A 14,396-nucleotide genomic window follows, 5' to 3' on the forward strand; every position below is an offset into this window, starting at 1 on the left:
TCTAGAGGCTCGTTATGCTAGTTTGGGACACACGAAACACCCTGACTATGGCCGACCTGGACACAGATTTCGAAGCGACCAAATCCGTCGGGTTTTTTCTGCTTCACTCAGCGTGTTTGCTGTTGTGTTATCGCACATGTGAAGGAGACAGGTACACGATAACTTTGCATTATCGGCCTTGCCTTCATGTTTAACGTGCTGATAGCGCACGTGCAATGTTCACGTGGTTTTAACATGGATCCGTTTGGGCGAATTTGCACTTTTGTGATCTTCATTTGAGCGACTGTTATGACGATATGTTTGTCCACCAGTTACATTATATTCCCGATCCCTTGATCGCTAAGTGTACAATGCTGGCATCTATTAATGCTTTCTTTCATTTAGCGTTGTTGTTGTTTTTTGCTGGAGTATATATTCGTGTATATGGGTGAATCAGTCAGTATACACGTTGTTTGATTATAGGCTGTAATCTCTGTACCCTGTATACGTCACAAGCACACACTATGAACCTGCTTTGATATCTACTTCAGGACCGCTTCCGTGGTTTAGTGGTAGAGCGTCTGCCCGGAGAGTGAAAGGTCGGGGTTCGATCCGCGGGCGCGTCATACCAAAAGACGTTAAATTATGGTACTTAAGTTAATTGCTGTTACCCTGCCTGGCGTTCATCTTTGAGGGGCAAAAACAAGGACTGGTCTGCCCGGAGTCAGCATACTGTGTCTTAGTGTGGTAGTCATGTTAAACAAATACATGCAGCCACACACAAACACGTGCATGCAATCCGCTATGTATAAGTGCAATAATATTGGACGCGACGTTATACCGCATTTCAGCTCACCACCATCTACTTCAGACACAATGAGGTGGCCGTAATGTGACTGACTACAGCCAGTTACAGTGTCTCAGTTACACGCGCATGTCATCCCCACAGGGCGATCACGTTTTTCTTCAGTCACTGATACCTGTGAGTGAGTGAGTATGGTTTTACGCCGCTTTTAGCAATATCCCAGCAATATCACGGGGGGGGGGGGGGGACACCAGAAATGGGCTTCACACATTGTACCCATGGCGGGAATCGAAACCGGGTCTTCGGTGTGACGAGCGAACACTTTAACAACGAGTCGACCCCACCCACCCCATTTAAAACTATGAGCCTAAAAATTTTACTGTTAAAATAAACATTGCAGCAATGTGTTGTTGTTTTGTGGCAGACAGTTTGAAGCATGATTAAAGCTGACGTATTAGTTGACTTAGCTTAACCTCCCCACATAAAAGATTCTAACTTTGATCCAAATGCAAGAAAAAAAATTCTAGAACTGAATCCCTTTTAATCAACGTCAACAGTTCTGACCTTTAGATGGAGCTAGGTTGCATGATATATCATCTGTGCTCTCCTGGCCCGTCACTGGATGTGGCATTTGCCGGTGTCATCTTCCCTGCTGCAACAACGTAGATTTAAGAAATATGGCGGCGCCATCAATCACGGCGTGGTTCGTCAGCACCACCTCCTCACTGTCACAGCAATACCCTGTTCCCTGGAGAACGCGCCCGATGTCTTATATTGCAAATAGTGCAGATATTTCTGCATACATTTCTGTAATACAAAATCCCAAAATCAAATTGAGATCAGAATACTTCCTGGTTAAATGTTAAAGATATTTCCATTGAAATGTAATACACATTCTTTTTGCAAATTTGCATGGTGATAATAAATTGCACCAGCTCCTGGTAAAAAGATCAGCGATAAAAGCCTTTCTATAATCTACGATATCTCTGCTGAAAGCTTCCGACTTTATCATCAGCATTTGTATGTGTTTGTGACGGGTGCCTTGGGTGGGCCAGGATACGCTCACCTGTTAGTGAACAATCACTATGTGATGGTGCTTCATAAACACATGCTCATGATACAGTTGGAATCGTAAAATCGACTCTGCTTTTGACAGATACTTTTTGTTGATATGAACTTAAACAGGGTGTTCACGTAAAGACGAAAATCCTTTGTGGAATGAAGGATTTATAGTCCGCCTTCCTTCCACTCTCAATAACCATACATTCGCCCTCTACTCGACTCCAATTGCTTTCATGGGTCATATGTTTGCTACCTAATTGAGTTCGTCGGTTCGGACATCGAGAAATTGTTAAAAGTCGTTAGGTCATTGATTAAGATCTGTCAGTTTTTTATGAAAGTTTGTTCGACACAGTCGCTCGGAGAAGGAACAGTTCTTCCATTCGTTCAGAAATCGAGAACGTTTATTTGAACATTGAAAAGGTTCGTTCTTTCCGACATCGAAAACAATTGTTCTGTAATCAAGAAAAAAAATGATAAAAAATTCTTTCGCTCCTCCAAACAAATTACGTTTGTAAGAATAGCTTTCTTTCAGACATCGACAAAAAGAATTCGCTTGTTGAGTTACTTAGAGGAGGTTCGTCTGGACATCGGCTTTTTTTTAAGGAGGTTAGTTTGGACATGGTAAAAGTATGAGAGGAAATATGTTTATACATCAGGTAAGTTCCCTCAGACATCGACAAAGTTCGTTCGGTCGAAAAAATCCTTCGAACAAGGAATATGTTCTTTCTGTAATCATTAGTCGAGCGGGTTCAAGTTGCCATTTAAAAGATTGTTTCGGGCCAAGATAAAGTTCTTTCTGACACTGAGAGACTTCTCTGGGACAAGGTTGTTCCGACATCAAGAAAATTCGAGAAAATGGAGAAAATTCGTCTGTTTATCTCGTTCGTTCGTTCGTTCGTTCTACAAAGTAGAATTGCAGATCGGATTAGTTAGTTCGCTTGGGCTTTCAGATGGTTCTTTCAGTCATCGAGTATTTCGGACATCAGGAAGTTAAAGAGACATGATCAAATTCGTTGGAAATCGAGAAAGTTTCATGAAGTTGGAACGCTATAAGATAAAAAATATTGTATATAGCTTCTAAAGTTCAGTCATCATTTCGATCATTTAGCTAGTAAATTTTAAATACCTAGTCCTTCAAGCGTGTAGCCGACAGACGTACACCCAGACTGGTACAGCCACGTGATGAACATAGAACTGCTTCGATGTGTACAAACCAGAGTTCAACACTAATTATTCTCTGAACATTCCAGAGTCAACTCCATGTCAGACAAGTAATAACGACAAGCACTGGCTCATGGAACTGAGAGAGACCCAGGGGATTGTCATGTGGTGTTTGCTGGGTATAATGTGGTGTACTTCAAACATTTCACATCAAATTCATATTTACTATCCCATAAAAGATCAAAGGAAACCTGTTTTCTTGGGCGAAGATCAGTGAACGTTAGATGGAAGAATTGACAAGTCAACACAACACGCCGTGCCTCTGTAATCATAACTTGGCATGCAGGAATAACAAATAAACATGCCCTCTTTCATCTTGTTTATAACCATCGTTGGCAATTCATAAAGATCAACAGTCCTACGGCAAATTATTAGAATAAAAATCACTTTTAAATGATTATCGCAAGTACAGAGGCATTTGAATGGGACACTTAACCTATGAAATCAAGACAGCGTCAGCAACAAAGGGAGGTAATTCCCATGGCGGTCTGTCGCCGTGCAGTCAATGCCCGATTAGTTATCCCACGTGTAGACGATTATGAATCATAATTTTCAGATGTGAGGCATTAATTTAACGCGCTCTTGGGGGGCTCATACGCAGTAATCGATTGGTCATTCCTGGAAATAATGGCCATTATATGTAACTTATACTAAATGCTTTTGGAAACAAAACTTGTTTATCAAGCTGAAGGTTACGGTTGCAGCGTCAACATCGGAGCCATTAGCTGATCAACGGCGTGGGGAAGCTTGTCTCTGCTGGTGATGTTGTTCCCGATCACGGTGTTGTCCCTGTCGTTGACGGACACCCTATCCGCTATCAGCATTATCACGATATTAATATCATATCTGATGTATGTCTTTGTTTGCTAATGGCGTTGGCTATGTTTCATCCCCTATCGTGCTGCCCTTTCTTAAAGACCGAGGAACGCGTTAGTCAGAGTGTATCATTGCCCTCGTTACCGACTGGTGCCACAAAGGCGTTGATCACCTACATGTGCAAGATATGTCAGGTACTCGTAGGGTGATTGTGGAGATTACTATATGAAACTCTACTCTGCGAACTCTATTCGGCCATCTAGCCCGACATGCTGTCATAAAAAAGGGTGCCAGTTTCATCCTGTTTGAAATCAGCAGGTTTAGGGATTAGAAGACATACTTCCTGTATGAAGAGAACAAGTCCTATTGAACTGCCGCTAAAGTTTAGTCGACACGGGGAAACACTCATTAATTAAACGTTCTAAATATTTTGGAACATAAATACTATTATTAAGAACTGATATCGTTTAATAAGCAGATCATGACAACATTTTCTGACAGAGTAGTGGACATTGATTGGGGTAAAATAGACAAGGGTTAATGAGGTACAGTACTGGCAAGAACGACTGACCTTGAGATCTGCTCAATACAACATGACCTTGACTAAGGGCATACCCTTGTCTACTTGTATATTTATTGTTACGTGTCGATTCCCAAATTGAAACAATATTTTAATCCAGAAATCCTAAGGTTAAGAACTTAGTGTGAAATCAACAAACAACCAAAAATTGGTATACAATCAACAAATGTATAACGAAATTCCCTAAGTTTACAAATCAACACAAATTACTGCACAGCAATTGCAGTGACAGTCTCCAGCCACTGGAAAGTTCAACAAAGTGCCCTCACCAGTCCATCGGCACGACGACATTAAAGAAGTTTCCATAACATTCTATCACCGTCCGCGGAATACCGGACCGGAAATTTACACATCACACTCGCATCTAAATATAATAACTTCTAGATGACTTATCACTGTGCAATGAGCGTCTACCGAATCCCAACAACAACAACGCAACAAAGCGACAAGCACTGTTAAACAACAAAATACACTGCCACATAGCATGACCTTGACTGAGGGTATATCTTGGTCTACTTGTAAACTGATCCCAACTTCGTAGATCCGTGCTCATGATGTCAATCACTGTATTCGATTATTTACGGACCGACGTTATAAAGCTGGAATGTTGATGAGTATGTCGTTAAACAACAAACAAATAAACAAAACAGGGTTTTACCTCTGGGGACACTTCACCTGGCGCGACCTTCCATGCAGGTGTCCTCAAGCAGTATCGTATAGAATCAAAATATTTGGTTTTAAAATAAAAATATCAATAAAAAATATATAAAAATATTTGATTTTAATGAGATTGCTAATGATATCACCTGCTGTTTTCACACTCGCGTATAAAGAGGCCTGGGATATTGTGACTGCAGCGTCACAAAATATATAAACAATCAAGCCTGTGAAACAAGTAAAGATGTCTCCGAGTGCCTGGATGTTGTAAGTCCCGACCGACTGTCATCTTTCATCAGGGTTCTTCACCGTTCCTCCCAGGCCCTCAACAGACACCCACCATATACAGATGAGCTGAGCTCTGGGTCTCGGGAAGTATCAGAGCCAAAGGTCGGGGCTTCTTTCTTCCAACTGGGCAGATAATCTTCCACTCCTGGTACCACGTTCGTGTACAACCAATAGGGAGTATGTCCACATGACAGAAGCCATTCCAGTATTCTCCACTGTAGTCTTCAAAGCAAGGAGAAAACATAAATCAAATACACTCGACGTTCATAGAGTAGTGATTAGTTCGGTGCTTTTAGAGCAGCCATCGGATTACATTCCCAAGTTGTCATTGTATTAAGGCAGGATTAAATATTTCGTCTTTCTTTGCCCCAAATATGAATAGCACCAAATACGGAGCCTCTTTGCTTTATAAATAATTGGATCGATAGTATTTTACTCCAAAGGAGCCAAAAATAACTCTCTGTTGTTGAACGTGCTATATATAGCCTAGCCGTTTCGAGTTGTAAACACGCGTCTCACTGAAGACAATGTGAGAGGTTTATTTACAGAAGCACAAGGTTTGATCGTTACTTTACCCGAAGACATGCCAGAGTACATTGTTTGGAGATTCATAAGTGTTGAGATTTAAGGTAATTGTTAGAAGTATTTACTGTAGCGTCGCAGGATTGACATTCTCACCAACGTCAATAATAATATTGAAAATTAATTTAGGTTTGTCATCGTATATCTATTTTTCCAAGTATGTCATGGATTACTATAAATTAATGGAAATGTCAACTATTACGGGTTTAAAAAATAGGTCCGTTTTAATTCCCTATATTATCAATGTCAAAATCAACAACGTTGTTTACCAATGATCAACTTGCCTATTAACTATCATTTAATTTGTTTGATGTTATACTTTTTCGGGGTAATATAAAGCAAGAAGCTGCTTACTGAGTCTTATGTATGGCAGTGTGGCCGCGAGCAACAGCGTTAAAGTTCAAACAGAGAGTTTTAGCCTGTGTGATGTAGATATTGTTGAGATGACATAAATATGTAATATGTAATGAATTAAGTTTAGAAGGTCAAACGTAAGTGTTATAGTTATGTTTATATACACGTGAAGATCCTGTTAAGAATTGTTTTTCAGCAACCCATGTTTGTAGCAGGAGGTGACTGTGTTCGTCGCAAGAGGCGACTGACGGGATCGGGTGTCAGGCTCTCTGACTTGGTTCAGCATGTCGTTTAACGCCGCACTCAGCGATATTCCAGCTATATGACGGCGGTCTATTAATAATCGAGTTTGGATCACACAATCACGTGATTGATACCATGAGCATCGATCCAGGCAATTAGGATATGATGACATGCATCAACCAAGTCAGCGAGCCTGACACCCGATCTCGTTAGTCGCCTCTTACGACAAGCATGGTCGCCACTGAAGACCTATTCCACCCCGGATCTTCACGGGTCACATATATGAGGTAATGAAATGACCTTTCAATCGATTATGTCCGGAAACCTGTTATTTAAAGTAGGGTGTTGGTAAATATTTTACGTCACAGTCAGAGATAATACAGATTTATCGTAGCGCTCTCAAAAATAATCGATGATAGGTCAAACAAACCAGTGGTTGATATCATGAACAACTATTATATCGCAAAAGCACAAATACTCACAGTCATAATATACACCAGATCCCAATTTAAAGGGGTACTCACGGAAGAAACTGGCGCTGAATCCAAACCCCTCAGTCTTGTTTTAATACAGTCCACCACGTCCATTTACCTCACATATTTGTTATTTCACTACATTTGTTTCGAAGAGAGAATGAGTGATGAGGACAGTTTTTGCCGAAATGTTTTTCTAGCGCTATCATCCTGGTTAAAGCAACTTATCAGCAACCATCTCTTTTTTATTATGTTTCTTTGGTGGGTTCAACACACACTATTTATAAACTTACGGCCAAAAGGAACTTTGACTCTTAAAGAATGAAATTGCCAAAAATTCTCTTAAATGCGATAAAAACTGAAAAACACGTGCCATTTGGTCAGCCGAAACTACACGTGCAAGAAGGGTATATAAATGGGACGGAATGTCAGGCACTCACAAAAACACCCCATCAATGCCACGAATGACACAGGAACAATGCGAGCTGGTCCTGGCCACCCAAGCCCACATTGCTAGAACGGTTGTTTGTTGCAACGTTACAGACCGACCGGGCAGACATCAGACAAGCTAACAAGCAGACCCAGGGTAACTACGCCCAATGAAGACTGATACTTGCATACTTTGCATCTCCTAAATCTTCCTAAACATTGACGTCATCAGCGACGAATGCTTTTGGGCATATGGTTAATCGACAGACGGTGGCCAGGCGTCTCAGAGCTCAAAGAATTAGGGCTTATAGACCTTACAGGGGACAGTTATTGGGATTGAGATGGCCCCGGACTGTACGTCGTTGGCAGCGAAGTGACTGGCAGAGGGTCGTCCTCACTGATGAAAGACGTTTCGGTCTGTTTAGAGTTGATGGAAGACCGCGTGTTTACCGCCGAAGGGGAGAATGAACGGCGGCATGTTGTGGTCAGGAGATCGTGTCGTATGGTGGACGGGGTTTTATGGAGAGAACACAAATGGTCATCCTTAACGAAAATTTGACAGCTCAGAGATACATGGGTACCATTCTTCGTCCGATTGTCCTACCATTTCTACAACAGCGGTGCGCCGGAGAGTTTTTGCAGGGGATGGTCCTTCACGCTTATAATGTGACGTGTCCTTGAATTTGAGCGATTTTAGATGTATGTGCCGTTTGTCCATTACCATGAAGGCGGGTTTTTGCCTCAATTCGGGAAACTGTCTTCTTCACATGTAATTGTAATTGTAGACCACGGACCTTTTTGTACAAAACGAAACAAAACTTATGCGCAAACAATATAAAATATAACACATTTCTTTGCTTTTAGTAACAAAAGCAGTTTTATCAAAGTTGCATATTATCAAAGTTGGAGTATTTGTGTTCTTTCAGCATTGGCATAAAACAAGTATTTCGCTGTATTCATGTTGATAATAGGGTCTGGCGATGACAGGTGTGTATTCAACTTCAGAATATTTGGAAATATGTAAAATGTAGATTTTATGTAACGTTGTCTAAGATGGCGATAAGCTGGACAAATTAACAAAATGTGATATTCATTTTCTATATGGTTTAAGTTTCAAACATTACATTTTCTAAATTCACAAGGAATGTTATAATGTCGTCCACGTTTCATTTCTAAATTGCGAGAAAAAATGAGCCGAAAACGAGTCAATGTGGTTCATGAATTTATTTATTGTAATACTACTCAACTAGTTCTCACATAAAATGGATGTTTAAAACTGCATAAAAAAACATGTTGGGGCTTTCAGACAAATCACTATGCCAAACCTGAAAAAATGTTGTCGTTTAACCGTTGACGCAACTTATTTTAAAATACGGTTATTTTAAAGTACCAGACATCACACAATCCTTATTTTAAAATAACAGTTTTCAGTTTCGTTACCATATTGTAACTTTTCTTTGGTAAACGAGATTCCTGCATATTGAAAAGACAGCCAATATTTGTCACATTTCGGAACAGCAAGCGACTTGAATAGATTATCTTCAACTCTCGCCTAACGCCTCATTATTTGGTGTTGATGACTTTACATTTAAAAGACGCCTACAGGCAAACAGTCTAACTGTTTCTAGTGGTTCTAATCATTTAAAGTAAAGTGAGGCGAGTATGGTGTCAAGGAATGCATACTACTTAAGAGGACCATGAACACCTTTCTTGTCTGAATTGCAATATTAGTTAAAGCCTTCGACCACAGTTATCTGTTCCTAAAATACAAGCCAAGATAACTGTATCCAGTTACTACTTCATCCGCATTTCCATCATAATACCGTTTTTCATAACGTGACAACCTCCCCTATTTTTAAAACAGCTATTTTTGTTTTTGATAGATTCACTGACATTTGTCATTTACAACAGTAATCATGCAAGATATTTCACTTCAGTTGTAAGTAGTTGGCAGTATTGCCAAACACAATAAGGTCATGCGTAAGTAGAAGTAGAAAAATATGAATATATTCCAGATGAAACTGAACACCAAAACTATTCGTTTATACAAAAACTGAAACAAAAAGGAACTAAGCTTACAATTAAATGTACCAGATACTCTGTTGTTTGAACGAACACAAGCTTTTAAAAAACAAAACAGTTATCAATTGTTGAATAACATTTTCCGGAATCCCGACTGACAATCAGATATTTTATCAAGTGTTGCAGTCGAATACACTCGTCTTCTGTTTATAATAGATGTGAACACTTTAGAAAGGATACTCAGGAGGCCAATAGCCCTATAATTATCAGGAACAGAGGCTTCCTTTTCAATTGGATAATTATTACAGTAACATTCAGGAAAACACCGTTTTGATAAATACTGTCAAATATGATTTCTAAATAAGGTATTATGAAAGCGGACGAATATTTTAGATATTCATTAAGAATGTCTTGTTGAATGTCTCAATAAATTGTGACTACTTACTAAGAATGTCATCATGACCGGCTGGTTTATTAGTTTTCTTGGCACTGATGCGTTCAAAATGTTCGGATCTGGTGATTGGGGAATCTAATCGGTCAATTCACAGTTCTTGCGCATAACCTGGACATGCCAATATCGAATTATGTATGACTGTCATTTTAAATATTGATTTCGTTGAGATTTTGAGTACATTTTACTTCATGCATCTATCTTTTGTGTTTTTTTATAAGACTGATTTAAAACCGTTGTCAGTTTATTTCAATCAAAACAGCTTCTTTTTTTTAAAGTAAACAATGGGACAAAGGAAATTCTACTGAGTTTGTTTTTTATGTAACTGAAAATTGAAAGTATTTTGGTTAAATTTGAACATTTGTGTAAACAAGCATGAATAGGCTCCATAAAGACTTTGGTAAGAAATGAATTTGCAAGCACATTACCCCTTCCATGTTTGAGATGGTTTATTTTGTGTGCCGAAAAATGCACATTTATTTATTTTAAAAGATAAGAAATCCATCAACATTTGTGTATTACACCAAAAGGAAATATTTTCAATTTTTTAATCAAATCAAATAATATTTATAAAAAATATAACCATGGAGAAGTACTTTTTCATGCTGACTTAGCACAAGTTCAGTTCCTTTATTTCGATACAATATCGTTGACAAGATATTTTTAATTGAAAATCACAAATATCGTAAAATTACCTGAGATGTGTAGTTTCGTGTGTTCCTTAGTTCCTATGTATATATAGAGATTGGGGATTACTGGAGGAAACCGAACTCGATGCGTGAAGGTGTGGTGAGGTGGACCAGTAGCAGCAGTGGTCGCTAGGTATGCCTACATTGTGTGTCTCCGGTTCCACTCCATTCCTGCCACTGTGTGCCAGTCATGGACGTGAAAGCTAAACCCGGCGTTATACCTCACACATTGAAAGGGTCACCATGTTACCATGGGCGGTGGTTTTGTTATTTTGTCCTGCGAAAATACTGACAGTGTTTCGACATCGACGCATCTGATACTGTAAATGTGTTATAATGTTCCAGTTGTCCTCAACGATCGTTACCAACCCCAGGTATCTGTTCTACAATATTCAAATGTCAGCAGGGTTGAAGAATGAGTCCATCTGCAACTGATGACGTTGATTGGTAAAATCAGTGCCTCGTCAATCCTGCTAGATTCATTCTCGATACTGCGGCTACCAGGGCTATTAAGACTGAGATGTCGTAGTTCTTGTAAATTCACATTTCATACTGCGACATTTCAGCACAGATATACGTTTTTATGTCCCACTGTTAGCTTACGTCACGATCTGCAGCTAGACATTATGCAGCGTCCAGGTCACGTGACCAGTGTTGTAAGAACACACGACATGCTATTTCCTTGGTGTGTTAAAATAACACAACTTTTTGTAATAAAGAAAGACACTAGATTATATAACCTGCATAGATTAATGATCATCAAGTCCTCGACCGTCAGAACACTTGATGAAGGTGATATGTCTTACAAAGCATGGCTATCTAGGGGCACATTCTGCCATACGAGATACAAGGGTTTTTTTTACTTTGAAATCAAGAGGTATAGGATTACAATATCTCAATGTTAATGGAATTATATAAATGTTATCAGTAGGATGGCTAGTGTGATCGAGTTTTTAGTGTAGCCACGTGACTAAGTCCCATTTATCAAGCCTAAAAGATTTGTCAACATATAAGGACCACTAATAACTAATAGTTCTAAACTATTAATTTAAAAAATATATTGTTTAATAAGTACACGATGGCAGACGTTGTATGACAGACAACGCGGCATTGATTGGGGAAATGAATATTGCTTGATGAGAATGTTCGGACACTCTCAAGATTGCCTGAAACTTGAGGTCGGTTTTAATTGCAACATGACCTCGGCTGTTTTTTCACAAGTTAAATCACGACGTTTTGGCTTAAAGTAGAAGGAAGCCCTCTGGGACGCAGGTCGATGTTGTTTACCATTATGTCGGCACCAAAGAGTTCTAGAAGAGGCTGCTACACCAAGGACCTGCATCAGGGTTGATTTAGGATTGAATCCTTTCACTTCACAAACCGAAATGAGCCTTTTATTGAGTGTATCGGTTTACCTGGTTGTTTATATCAATTACACTACTTTACAAAATATCAATAAGTAAAGAATAAACTCCGAAGACGCGTCAATAGTTGTGCACGGGGGTTTGGTCTGAGGGGCGTTAGCGTTAGCGTTAGCGCCGAAGATCAAACCTCGTGCACAACTATTGACGCGTCTGAGGAGTTTATTCTACTTAAACCTAAATTGTCGCGGCTTTAGTTTCATTGGAATGCTACATCCCCTTAAAAAACTATTATGTGTTCAAATAGTATATACATCTCAACTAAAAACAAACTCAAAATACTAATTATTTATAGCTTTTGAAAGTTTGAATCCCGTAGTATCAGACAATTAGGTAACCGAGAACAGAAACCGGTAACAGTTGAACGTCATTAGTTGTGCGCGTGCAGTTCACTCGAACACACCAAGAATCATGCGAAACCGGTTTCAGTTGCATGTCATTAGTTGTGCGCGTGCATTTCGTTCGGCATAACCAAATGGCTTGTCAATCGGATTCAGCCAGCGAGTTATTTTTTACCCAGAGTAAGTTTTCGCAAAACTTTGATACACAAGATATAAACAGTGACTTTGAAAGTGTATTAAACAACTCGCCCGCGTATGATGATGACGGCAATGTTGGTACAAGTAAATCTATGACCGAATTGTCTAATCGCCCTAATGAGGACGTGAAGCTTTTTCTTTCTCCGGTCGGTGAAACATCCACTGGCAATTTCCACATAGAACTCGGCACTTAATCTGATGATGAAATCATTCCTTGCAGTCAAGGATTTAATACTGTGGAGATTGCACGACAAAAAGCTGAAACTCCCCCACCACCCCCCTTAAGTCCGGTATCGCGCCGTTTCGGTAGGCCACTCTCTTCATTTGGATTGCAAGTCTTGGAAAGATCTGCTAAAAGTAAAACTACTTTTAAAAAATGTGACTGGGCCCTTCGGTTACTGTCAAGAAAATGGAATGGACAAGAAGTAGACAAGTATCTTTTACAAGCGTCTGACGGCAAGTTAAACCAAATGTTTTTCGCCTTCATAATGGAGGTAAAAAAATAATTGAAAGGTGAAGACTACCATGGCAATACCCTCCATGAGATTTTAATGTCACTGCAATATCATTTGAGAGAAAATGGCAGAGAAATAAACTTATTGGCGGATTTTGAATACAGTGGTCTCCGAGGAATGTTATGTCTTTTCGAATAGCTCGTCAATAGTACAGAACTATTGAAGAGCTATTGAAACTAGTTACGAATTGTTGAAACTATTGACGAGGCGGATGAAGGTATTGATGAGCATCCCAGAAACTAATGACGCGATATTTAGGTTTAACTAAAGTTCACTCAACTCGGATATAACGAAATATATCGGCTACGGCGAAACCTTATCTCCCTGGAACGGTAGTCAACGTTTATGTTTATGGAATAACGAAGTTCACATGTAACGTCCTGATTTAAGGATCCTAGGAGTTCAATATAACAGGATTTGTCTGCACGATGCCCCTTGGAGAACAGAGTTAGAAAATGTCACCAGTACGCTATTGCTGGTCATAAGGGATTGGGCGCCACACGGGGATCGGGGGATCAGCTTGGTTCATTGTGTGGAATCGTACCCAATGAGGGGGCACGGGTGGCCCAGTCGTCTAAGGCGCCACGATTCGCTGTGCAGAGTTGCGTCCCTTGGGCATGCCAGAAACCTATGGTTGTGGGTTCGAATCCCGGTTCGCCCCAATTATGTTTCTAGGTTTGTCAGCACCATACTCGTGCCCGTGGGTTTCACCGAAGTGGTAAACGTCTGAGACCTGCATTACTTCGGGCTTTCCTCCCACATTAAGCTGACACGCCGTGATATAACTGGAATACTGTTAAAAGCGGCGTTAAACCCAACTCACTCACTCGTACCCAATGAAAGTTACTCATGATATCAACCACTGTTTTGTCCTGTTCAGACTAGATTATATATAGGTCTGGGATATTGTGACTCCGGAGTTCAAGAAATACGCCAACAATGAAGCCTGTGAAGAGAGTACAGATAGCTTGGAGTGCCTGAACTTGTAAGTCCGAACAGACTGTCATCTTTCATCAGGGTTCTTCACCATTCCTTTTAGACCGGCACAGACACCAGCTGTATAAACCCCTTTAGCTGAGCTCTGGGTCTCGGGAAGTATCAGAGCCAAAGGTCGGGACTACATTCTTCCAACTGGGCAGATAATCTTCCACTCCTGGTACCACGTTCGTGTACAACCAATAGGGAGTATGTCCACATGACAGAAGCCATTCCAGTATTCTCCACTGTAGTCTTCACAGCAAGGAGAAAACATTAATCACATACACTCGAC

This window comes from Haliotis cracherodii, unplaced genomic scaffold (assembly GCF_022045235.1).
Source record: "Haliotis cracherodii isolate W230 unplaced genomic scaffold, xgHalCrac1.p SCAF_16, whole genome shotgun sequence".
Classification (NCBI taxonomy): domain Eukaryota; kingdom Metazoa; phylum Mollusca; class Gastropoda; order Lepetellida; family Haliotidae; genus Haliotis; species Haliotis cracherodii.